Genomic DNA, 10809 nt, shown 5'->3' on the forward strand with positions numbered 1-10809 from the left:
GCTAAACAACCAAAATTATACATAACAATAAACACACTGCTTAACATAAACACAACGGATCTAAGTATCACATTGTTATCTTACCTGTACATGGGACTGTGCGGGTCAAACAATGACCCGTCAACATCGTTAGCTGTGACTCCTCCGCTCCTTTACTCACGTTTGCCACAATGACTTTTCTTGTTACTACCACTAGGGGTCGCTAAGGTGAAATGTTTTCAGATACCACCGATAACCTTAGCTACAACATTTTCACCCTTGAACCAAAACCAAGCTTCATTTATCTATTTTATTTGCGCCAACTTTGTCAAAAAAAAAAAAAAGTCCAAGTGTAGCTGTTGGATGCTCAGCTTTCCTCAGCAGCCACTCACTTATATTTGTCTGCTGTTTGATGTTGTACAGGTAGGATGCATGTGGTTTATCAGAGCCTGTTAGCTTGATTAGGGTGTAAGACTAGTTTATGTAAACTTCCTGGTTAATGTAAAAACAATGGTTAATGTCTAGGTGTAAGATCCGCCTACACGGGGTCGTGTGGTTGCCATGGTTACCGAACTGAAAACGTATATGTTGCATCATCAGAGCTTCATTATAATCCTCCCATGTATCACCATGTGCACTCATGTACACTTTCACACCACTGTATCCACGAAAACACATTTGCCCCCACACCAGCAGCAGATGCACAACCAGTCACCTGCAAAAATATTCACACACATATAGACTTGCACACACTAATATGCAACCACCTTACTGTTGCCACTTACTGATCTCGTGAATTGCCATACATTTCCGCTACAAATAACAGATGACCACATTGTCTCACGCACAGCATGGAAATTATTTTATAAGAAATAACAAAAGTAATAAAGCAGCAGACTGAGACCAGTAGACCAGGAAAAGACTGTAAGAAGACATCTTATTCAGTTTCAGCTAGTGTCAGCTAGAGACTGACATGTACAGTAAATAAATGAATTCATTGTAAAACGCCTACAGAGTTGCTTGGCCGATCAACATGTAATCCTTTGATTCCGGGTCATTTCATTAAGCAGGTAACTTTTCTTTTTCTTTGTTTTTTTTTTTTTTTTTTTTTTGGAGAGGGTTTTTAATTGGCTGTCTGATTAGCAGAATCTTTTTCTGGGGTTGTGTAAAGTGTCAAACACAGACTTTAACAAGTTACAGGGAAAAAAAAGCAGAAAAGAGCAAAGCGTGCCCCTGTAAAAGGAGCTGCCATTAGCTAAGGGAATAACAAAATACTTGAGAGAAATTGCCCAGTTAGTTTCTAATCTCTAAAACAAATACTAATTGCCAGACTTTCTGAACAAGACGTTACTCTCTGGTCTTGAAGTCTGTCGATGATCAAAGTGGATCTCTTTCCTGTAGACATCAATAAAATTATTGAAAGGCTGTATAGTGATATCTGAACCAGAGCTGTAGATGTAATGACTGTCACCATAATACAACCGCATAAGAGGAAATTCTGACATGTTATTTCAACCATATTTAAATACACAAATTGAGTTTGTTGAACAAAATATTAATCCGCTGCTGAACGCCAATTTATTTTTCATGCATCCGGAGCTTAGGTACTTTTCTAAATCTGAGCTTTTGAAATCATCGCACATAAAATCTCATCCACATGGTATTTGTGATTAAAAGAAAGAAGAAGAAGAAAAGAAACAGCACTTCTCTGACAGTTGTCAGGTACCCAACTTTGACTTAACATGAATATCAGTTAGAAATCTTCGCACTCCAAAATATAGACAAAACTGTGAGCAATACTGGCTTGTTAAAAATTCAAATTATAGAAAGGGTTTTTTTTTTTTCAAATTAAAAGCCTGATTGCAACCGTTTCAATGTTATGAGAATTTCAAACTCATTCCTGTAGAGTGTTTCCATTTGTATGTATATTGTATAGAGTTTGAAATTAGCTTTCAAGTCTAATTGACCTCAATATGCACTTACACTTGTACTTAAGAAGTGGGCAAATTAAACAATACTGTAACCTTTTTTTTCTCTTTAAATGTTGGTAATTAGTTATATGACTGTACATTCTGATGAAATTATTATCAGTAGTAAAAGCAGCCGTTCACCCAATTTTGCAAATGAACTTCTGAAATCATGTAAGATCTTAATCAGCTTTTGTTGTGTATAGAAATATGGAAGTGAATATAAATGTATAGTCTATATACATAATTATTAACACATTTTTTTTCCGATCCATTGTCTGTCTTTTATGTTTATGTTGAAGATCCTGGGGGACCAGGAAGTGTGTTTCCTACCTTCATCTCTGTGCACAGCGGGGTCAGAACTCTTCTGGTGTGAGATTTCCTCGTCATTTTCCTCTGGAGGACAAAATCAGAGTGAGACACAGACAGACAGGAGAATGTAAGAAAATATCTGTTGTTTTTCATAATGATATAAACAGGCTCCAAAATCTCATCAGAAAGGGGTTCAGTTAATTACTTCATTTCTGTGCAACTATTTTCGATTGCCTTGTGCATCAAATTCAAATAAAAGTTTTATTCTAATTTCAGAATTCCACACATTTGTGACATTACAAACATAATAATAATGAAAATGTATTAAAACGTTTGAATTTGCAGTTTTCTGTCACACACATTTTTTTTTTCCAAACTGCAATCAATTACTGTTGTCATGTACTTCTTTTACAAAGGATCTGTTGATTCTACAGCCGTCATACTGTAGGCATGATGCAATGTACTGAAAACACACACTCTGAATGTGCTTGCATAAGAGTACTCTTGGTAGATTATCTACCCTGAGCTGACACGTTCCTTGCATCCCTTCACTGCTATTTCGATCCACTCCTTCTGTTTTCTCACAGATATATGGTCGCAGTTGTTTTACATTCACTTCTCTAACTATATTTACCAGTTGGTTTTGTAAACGCCGTTAAGGTCATAAAAATCAAAGTGGTATGAAGTTATTGTTTCATACATTTTTTAAGACTAAAATGAAGGTCAGTTTTTGTTGCTCTGTTAGTTGCCAGCAAGTAACAGTATTTTTTCCAAAGTGCATTACATCAAAGAACATACAAGAGTTGATATGAGGATTAGCTCTCAAGACATTTGTGGTTCAGGTGGTGCGGTGGTTTGCACTTTTGCCTCAGAGCAAGAAGATCATGGCTTTGAACCTGTCAGCTGGCCTGGGGCCTTTCTTTGTGGGTTTCCTCCTGGTACTCCACTTTCCTCAGTCCACAGTCCAAAAACATGCAGGTTAAGTCAACTGGCAACTGCCTCTCGGTGTGAATGTGAATAGTTGTTTGTCTCGATGTGTCAGCCCAGTGATAGACTGGCGACCTGTGCAGGGTGTACACCACTTCTTGCCCCCCCCCCCCCACGATCCTCAAAGGATAAGCTACTGGGTGGATGGATGGGTAACACAAAGACTCCTACCTTTTATTTAATTGTCAAACACACAAAGTTTTACAAACAATACATTTATTTAAAAAAGATTTAGATTGTCATCACTGTCAAAAAGGATCAAAAATCAAAGAATGTGAAAAGAAAATCTTAAATATGCAAAGCTTTACTCTCTACTTATCTGATTTAATAGATCAGGTTTCTAATCTGATTTCATGCTGATTATTGTGGCTATAAGCCTCATCCTTACACTGACCACATATACAACCATATATATAGTCTCTGTTCAGAGAGCGAAACCTTAAATAGGATCCATCCTGGAGGTCTGTACTAACACCAAATAGTCAGTGCTTTTAATGTCAGGAGGCAGGTGTGACAGACTCCAGCACAGCACAGCTCTCTCGTGTTTTTTTCTATTTGACCATCAGCTTCTCGAGCTTCATTAGCCGCCTCACTCAAATGAGCAAATCAGTGTAGAAAACTGGTGTAATGAATTCAGGACCATCTTGTCCTTGAACACGGACTGGTCTGTGACAAGTGGCTCATCCAAGTCTTTTCCTCCAAATCTGCATTTATCATTTCAGAATCAGACATATCACGACCACCTTTTTTTTCCCATTTCACCGTACATTTGTGCAAAGAGTAAATACATGTCTCCCTTCTCTCATCCCTCCCTCTCTCTCTCTCTCTCTCTCTCTCTCTCTCTCTCTCTTCCTTCATTCTCATACTCCATTTCCCTCCCTTGAAACCAAACCAGCTGGATCATGGTGAAAATTAGGGACAGTAATTATCAATATGGCATTTTCACAAATTTGTAATTTATATACCTGCAGTACCTGTACGAAATAAAAAGGTTTACTCCAAAAAGAGTATGAGGGCTGCTGTGTTTACCCCACTGATAATTAGCCCCTGTCTCCTCTCATATCCTAACACTAATTACTGCTTCCTCTCTCTGTGCGACAGAAAGGTTGGGGATGCATTTTTAAGCAGGCTGATGCCATCAATAATTCACACACAGCATCCACAGACAATATGTGTGTTTCTCTTTGCCAGAATTAGTGAATTTCTCTCAAGCACGTCAGCTTTGTGCATCAGGTACACATTTACAGATAATACTCTAGTGGAGTATCACTGGCCCAAAAAGAAAAAGATCTACAAAATCAACACTGCAGCTACAATATGTACCGTGTGAGTTATCATCTGGGAGCATCCTGCAACAGTGGTACAACTACAAAAATCAATAAACCTACCACTAAAAAAATACAATAAGATTAGAACCATGTTCTCTCTCACTGTTGATTCAACCTTTCTGCAGCTGTCTGTAAATTCAGCTGGGGAAGATTCAACAAGCTGTCGAGCTGTAACAGTGGATGAGCCAGAAAGCGAGTCTGCCTCCTGTAGAGAAGTGTCACCAAAACCGTCCACACTGCTGCTGAAACTCCTACACATCTCACAGGCTGTTTGACAACAGGCTTAATGACGGCCAGCAAACCCATGATATTCTCAATATGCTCACAAAATGATGCACTTGTCATTTTCGCATGTATGTGTGCGCGTGTTTGCATGTTCGTGTGGGACTGCATGAGTCACTAGTGCTGGCGTTCCGTCTCAGCCACACACATACACTAATGAGGGACAGCTCATCTGTGTCTGAACAGCAGCCACAGACCGGCTTGGAGACAAGTCACTAATCACTGAATCATGGAGAAGGGATCAAACCGTGTTCATGCTCACATATATAAGCCATACACATACACAAATTCTCCCTGCTATGACAATGCTCCACTGAGGGAGAAGTACCCAGGTCGTGACCAGATCTTCAGCCACTTTTGAATTGTGGAGATAAAACTCTGACATTTCTAAAACTATGTTTGGCCTTCAGTTTTCAGGGAATTCTGTTATGTCGCAGTTGAGGCTTTAAAGGTGTGAAGTAGAAAATAAAACATCACATAGGACAGATGATTACATTATTCTGCTCGCAATCTCTTAAAGAAAAGCAAACTTTAAGATTTTAGGAAAGACAAGAATAAGATCACTCTGATTAGGGGACAGAGAAATGCTCACAGGCTTGTTCTGGAGAAATGTGCCAAATCCATCTTTCATCAGACTAACAGAAAGCAACCTATTGTGGATGATTTATACATAGAGAGCATATGGTTGCCTCAGTGTCCAATGGCCAACAGATGGAAGGGCAAAGGAAGAAAGAGAGGGAATAAGGTTGGGGGAGGGCGACTATCATTTATTTAGCATACCAGCAGCCGACCACTTCTCAGCACTGACCTGTTAACTACAGTTTATAAAACGCAACTTCCAAAAATCACCCGGGAAAATTCAACACACAAAAAAATCTTAGACCACACTGATCCTAAAAGTAACATTCAGTTTTTTGCCAAATCACAGCATCCTTGTTTCCACATTTTTTTTCCCCCAGCTTTGATTTTATCCAACTTTGTGTGTATGTGTAAAATCAACACTATGATTAGCATTTTTAATATATTTTAAGACACTATATATTTAGCCCAAGCTTCATCTTCAAGAGACAATTCAAATTCAAAATGGCCGATGTCTTACCACTCTGAAAGTCTCTGAGGCTCCTTTGGGAATTGCTTTCCTCCCGCCCTTACTTCACTTGAGTCTTGAACTTCTGAATCTTCTTCTGAGCAAACGTCCTTCTTTCCTTTAAAGACAGAAAGGTGTAAAGCTGGGTAATTTCACATGCAGATGAGGACAGAGGAGGACAAAATAAAAAACAGCCAGATGATTAGAAGGAGAGAAATGGTGGCTGAGAGAAGATGGCTGGCTCCAGGAGTCAGAAGCCACAGGTGGGCAAGACGTCCCTCTGCTAGTGGAGGCGTGTTGGAAGACAGGGCGTGACGCAGCCAGTGTATGTGTGCATGTGTGTCTGACACTGTCAGTCTCTATTAAAACACATCTGTAGGTCCAGGAGAAACGCTGGGCTGAGGACGATGATGCAGATATTCCACAATCATCTCGTTACAGCCTCAACACCAAAACCAGCCAAGCCTTCCTGCAGTTATTACCATTACAGGTAGTGTGACACTCTAAAACTCGTAGCTGCTCTCTAATTGTTTGTTGATTTGTTTAAATGCTTGTCTGTGTTTGAGCCCAAAAAGTCAGAAAAAGGCGGCGTCGTCTTCTGGTGTTGCACCAAACATCTCTCATCTGGCTGCCATGAAGATCAAATAAATGTCCATGGTGATGAAGGTGACGTATTGGTGTCCCTTTGCTTCCAATTGACGTGGCACGTCTCCTCTGCTCTTCCTCACTGGCTGATCAGTCTGCTCCTAGTTTCCTGTAATGAGCTGGCAAGGCCTTTGCGTTTCGGCAGAGGCAAGGGAAAGAGAATGAAAATCAGGGTGTTAGGGACCTGTTCCTGCAGATCTGGCTGCTGCCTGGGCCCTGATGAGCATCTGGCATCGTGGAACGTCATCAACAAAAGCACCTGAGTCACAGTTACTCTGAGGGGGCTGCAGGGTGGGAGACTCAGTGTGTGTGTCACCCCCAGTGATCCAGACCCTTTGAGCATCTCACCAGGGCAGGTTGCTAGGTGAGGCTGATATGATGCCCACCCCAAATCCTCACCCCCACCCCCCACCCCCCACCCCCCATACACACACAAACACACACACATGACCACACACACAAACACACAGTGCATAGTTTGAAGGGAGCAGGGTTAATGATAGCAAATAAAGAAAAGTAAACAGCGGGCGGCTAACGAGTGCTAATTTAGTTCGGTGCTCCGCTATGAATTAATGAAGAGATCACTTGGATGCCACAGCAACACAGGGGAGTAGTTGTCTTGCGGGACGACAGTGAGGGGCCCCTGTCAAGCCACTGATCATTTTAGGGCCATGATATGCCTCTCTGTTGTCTGGAAACATGAGCATGACATAACGTCTCACTTGGTTCACTGGTATCCATCCATAGCAAATCTTTTATTTCACTCTTCAATATATTTCCTCCTTTGACTTGTTTTTTTTAAATCACATTTTCTATTAATTTTTCTTTTTCTTCCTCGCTCCTCGCAATGATCTGCCTTTCCATCCCCCGCTATTCCTCGTCCTTCGCTTCGTCCCTTTCTCTCGTCATGGCCTGTCTGCGCCGATGCAGCGGTGAGATTATAAAATGGCTCATCCAATTGTGGTCTGTCACATCAGGTACAAACTGGTACTGATCAAGGCCTCGTTCATTTCCACACCGCTCCATCATGCAACCACGCACCCTTGCTGCATACACACACACATTTACATACATATGCACCATAAACATAAGCCTCAGCAAGCGTTACGCTTTTAAATAAACCTTAAACATGGTGAAGAGAGACAGGACTAAGAAAAGAGTGCGTGAACAAGATAAAACGAATGAAAGAGGCGTTGCATCTTACACAAAAGGTTCACATAAAAGTGTAGCAATTAGTAATCAATTACCTGACTGTGAGCAAGAGTGAGTGGGTGGTTCTCTTCAACAAACCCATTATTACAAATACAGCATTATAGGGCACAAATAAGAAGAGACAATAATTGTGGAAGAAGGAGCTGGATGATGAGGAGGAGGAGGTTGTGCAGGAGGATGATGAGCGCTGTGGACAGTAAAGTGAAGGAATGAAGAGGACGTTAAAAGCTTGTTTACCACTGTAAAGTTTTGCATTAGTTGACAAGTGGACAAGAAGTTTAACTTTAACAGGAAACAATGTCACTAAACCCTCAGCAAAAGACAAAAGGACATTTTCATCCTCATCTTATTTCACCTGTGCCGATCACAACTGTTTTACTGACACCAAAACAAGAGAGCAAGAAAAGGTACAGAGCACCCGACAGCAGAGCAGTGGTACAAACTTGTACAGCTCACACATGGAAAGATACACATGTATGCATTCAGCTGACAAGTCCTTCCATGTCAATGTGGTTCTCATAGGTGTTTATATTGTTTATAAAAAGCAGAAAACATCAAAGCCTCCTTTTGTCTCACCTAAAGATACACACAATCTATATCTAATCAGAAAATGTAGTGGTGCTTCTGGGTCTGGGTGATGGCACAGACACCCCCAACCCCTCCATGACACAGAAATCACACATTTTGAAATACCATACACACAAAATACACTGAGCTGTTGTCACATATTGAGCCAGTCAGTTTGAAAAGGTTATCAGAGTGAGTAAGTAAGTTTCTGGTAAGTAACTATGTATTCAGGCTGCCTTCTGGCTAACTACTGAGCGAGAGTCACAGAGGATTTACCCTGTGATCTCTCTGTGTTTGAGCATGGCCCCCTGGGGGTTGACCAAAGTTGGTTTTAGCTTGGTTACAGGATCAGATGTATCAGTGACAGCCCGAAGCAGTAGCTCTCAGAGCTACTCAGAGCAGCGGGCCTCCGTGTTTGGTCAGTCACAGCAGACTGAAATCTGGTACCGTTTCTCTTGGGAATGGTGATTATCTCGGTTTGGTAACCACACTTCGTGTCCCAACTTGATTTGTCTCAAAAGGCAATTGGTTTCACAGCAAGAATTAGTTTATTTGGAAATTGAGGCTGGCAGCGTGATAGCTGCCATCGCAAACACCATTTTCATTGTCATCATCATCATCGTGATTGCCAAACACTAATGGCCTCACATTTCCATGAACATTTTGGGGGCCTCGTAAGAGCAGATTTTTTTTTTAAACCAATAAACATGAGCTGCTAAAGATTTCAGTAAATCCATCGCCCTGACACAAATCTGTAGATTCTGTTCAGAGCAACATGTTTGAGCCTTAACAGCCTCCACAAGATCATTTTACAGCCAAACAAAAAGGAACATTGCATTTAACCAAATTAAAGACTCTTTTAATGTTTGCCACACAGGTGGAGCAGTTTCATTTGCAGTTCTCAGTATTATCATCCAGGTCGTGTTGAAACACAGTGTACTCACTGGAAGTTTGGCTTTAAAAGCTCCATGCTGAGTTTTAGCATTTAAACATCTCACAGCCCCTGCGAGTCCCCAAACACAACATGTAGCCACATATTAATTGAGTGAATGATTAAAACACAGAATAAGCACTTTTGACAATAAATAACTGCATCATAATCCTTTTTTTATTGCATTTCTCTGGGCCTGATTAGCCAGTATCATGCTGCGTGGAAAGTACATGGCATATTTTCTGGTAATAGCTCTGACTGGGGACAAGGCTATAACCGTCACACCCATACCTCTTCATCTACAGGTAGATAAGGTTAATTCACTGTCTAATGGGCTGGGGGACTGATGAACCATTTGATGTTAAAGGGTAATTGACTATGTCTGAGTTGTGTTGCTTGTGAGGGGAGATCAGGAGATTATGTGAGTGTGTGTGTGTGTGTGTGTAGGGTGGAGGGAATATCACTCTCAGAAGCATAGATGTGTCAACATACTGTCAGAAAAGATTACGGACATCATTAAAATATTCCCTCTGTGACCTTAAAGCGATACCACCCACCTCTATACAGCCTGCATCGCCATACACAGACAAATGTCGGAGGAAACCAAACAAAAAGTGTGTTTGTCTTCCTCCACCACCTCTGGACTGTGTGATCATGTTACATCTTGCCTCATCTGGCCCCCGAAAACCACTTTTCCACTTTTGGTTGTGCGACAGTGTATGAACCTCGTCCTCCTGTGGCCACAGGTCGTCTGCCACACCCACCCCACGCGATGACACTGTGCAGGAGAGGAAAGTCAAGGCCGGACATGTAATCAAAAGCTCCCACTGACCTCAACCTGCGTGTCTGTGCGTGCCACTTTGCTGCTGTTACTGTGACATTAAGCAGACAGGAGATTTACATTAACCCTTCGGGGGCAGCAGGGACACAGCGAGAGGAGTTGTCATGGAAACGGACCCCTACATGGCTGTCAAATCTGGTTAATTATTCAGGACTACCATCAGTGAGCATCAGCGGGGAATCAACTGGAACCGCTCAACCGATTGAATGGTGAGATTACAAACTGATACGATGTGGCGAGTCAGGGGATGCAGATAAATTTACCTTGAATATACTAAACTGTTGAACCATAAAGCTCCCGGGTGGACTCTAAGCTAAAGATTTATTCGCTGCTCTGCACACACAGTTCATTTCTAGGCAAACATGCACACACCAGTAATCCACTAATCTAAGGACGGCAGGAAGCGATTCTTTCTAGTCTCAGTGCTCATGTCAGCTTTTGCTACAGGTGAATATTTCTTTGAGTATAAATTTGCTCAGGCGTTTTAAAAGACAATGTATTGTACATACAGGGCGTGTGGCCATGCCGTGCCTCTACTATGTAGATGCTCATGCTTTCTACCATGATACAAAGCTGAAATGCATTAACTGCGGATTTAGTCAAAGTTCAGTTACGACCAGAATCTGACTTGTTAATATTTGTTGTAATACACCTACTAATGCTAAAGAACT

Source organism: Toxotes jaculatrix, chromosome 7, assembly GCF_017976425.1.
Source record: "Toxotes jaculatrix isolate fToxJac2 chromosome 7, fToxJac2.pri, whole genome shotgun sequence".
NCBI classification, from domain to species: domain Eukaryota; kingdom Metazoa; phylum Chordata; class Actinopteri; family Toxotidae; genus Toxotes; species Toxotes jaculatrix.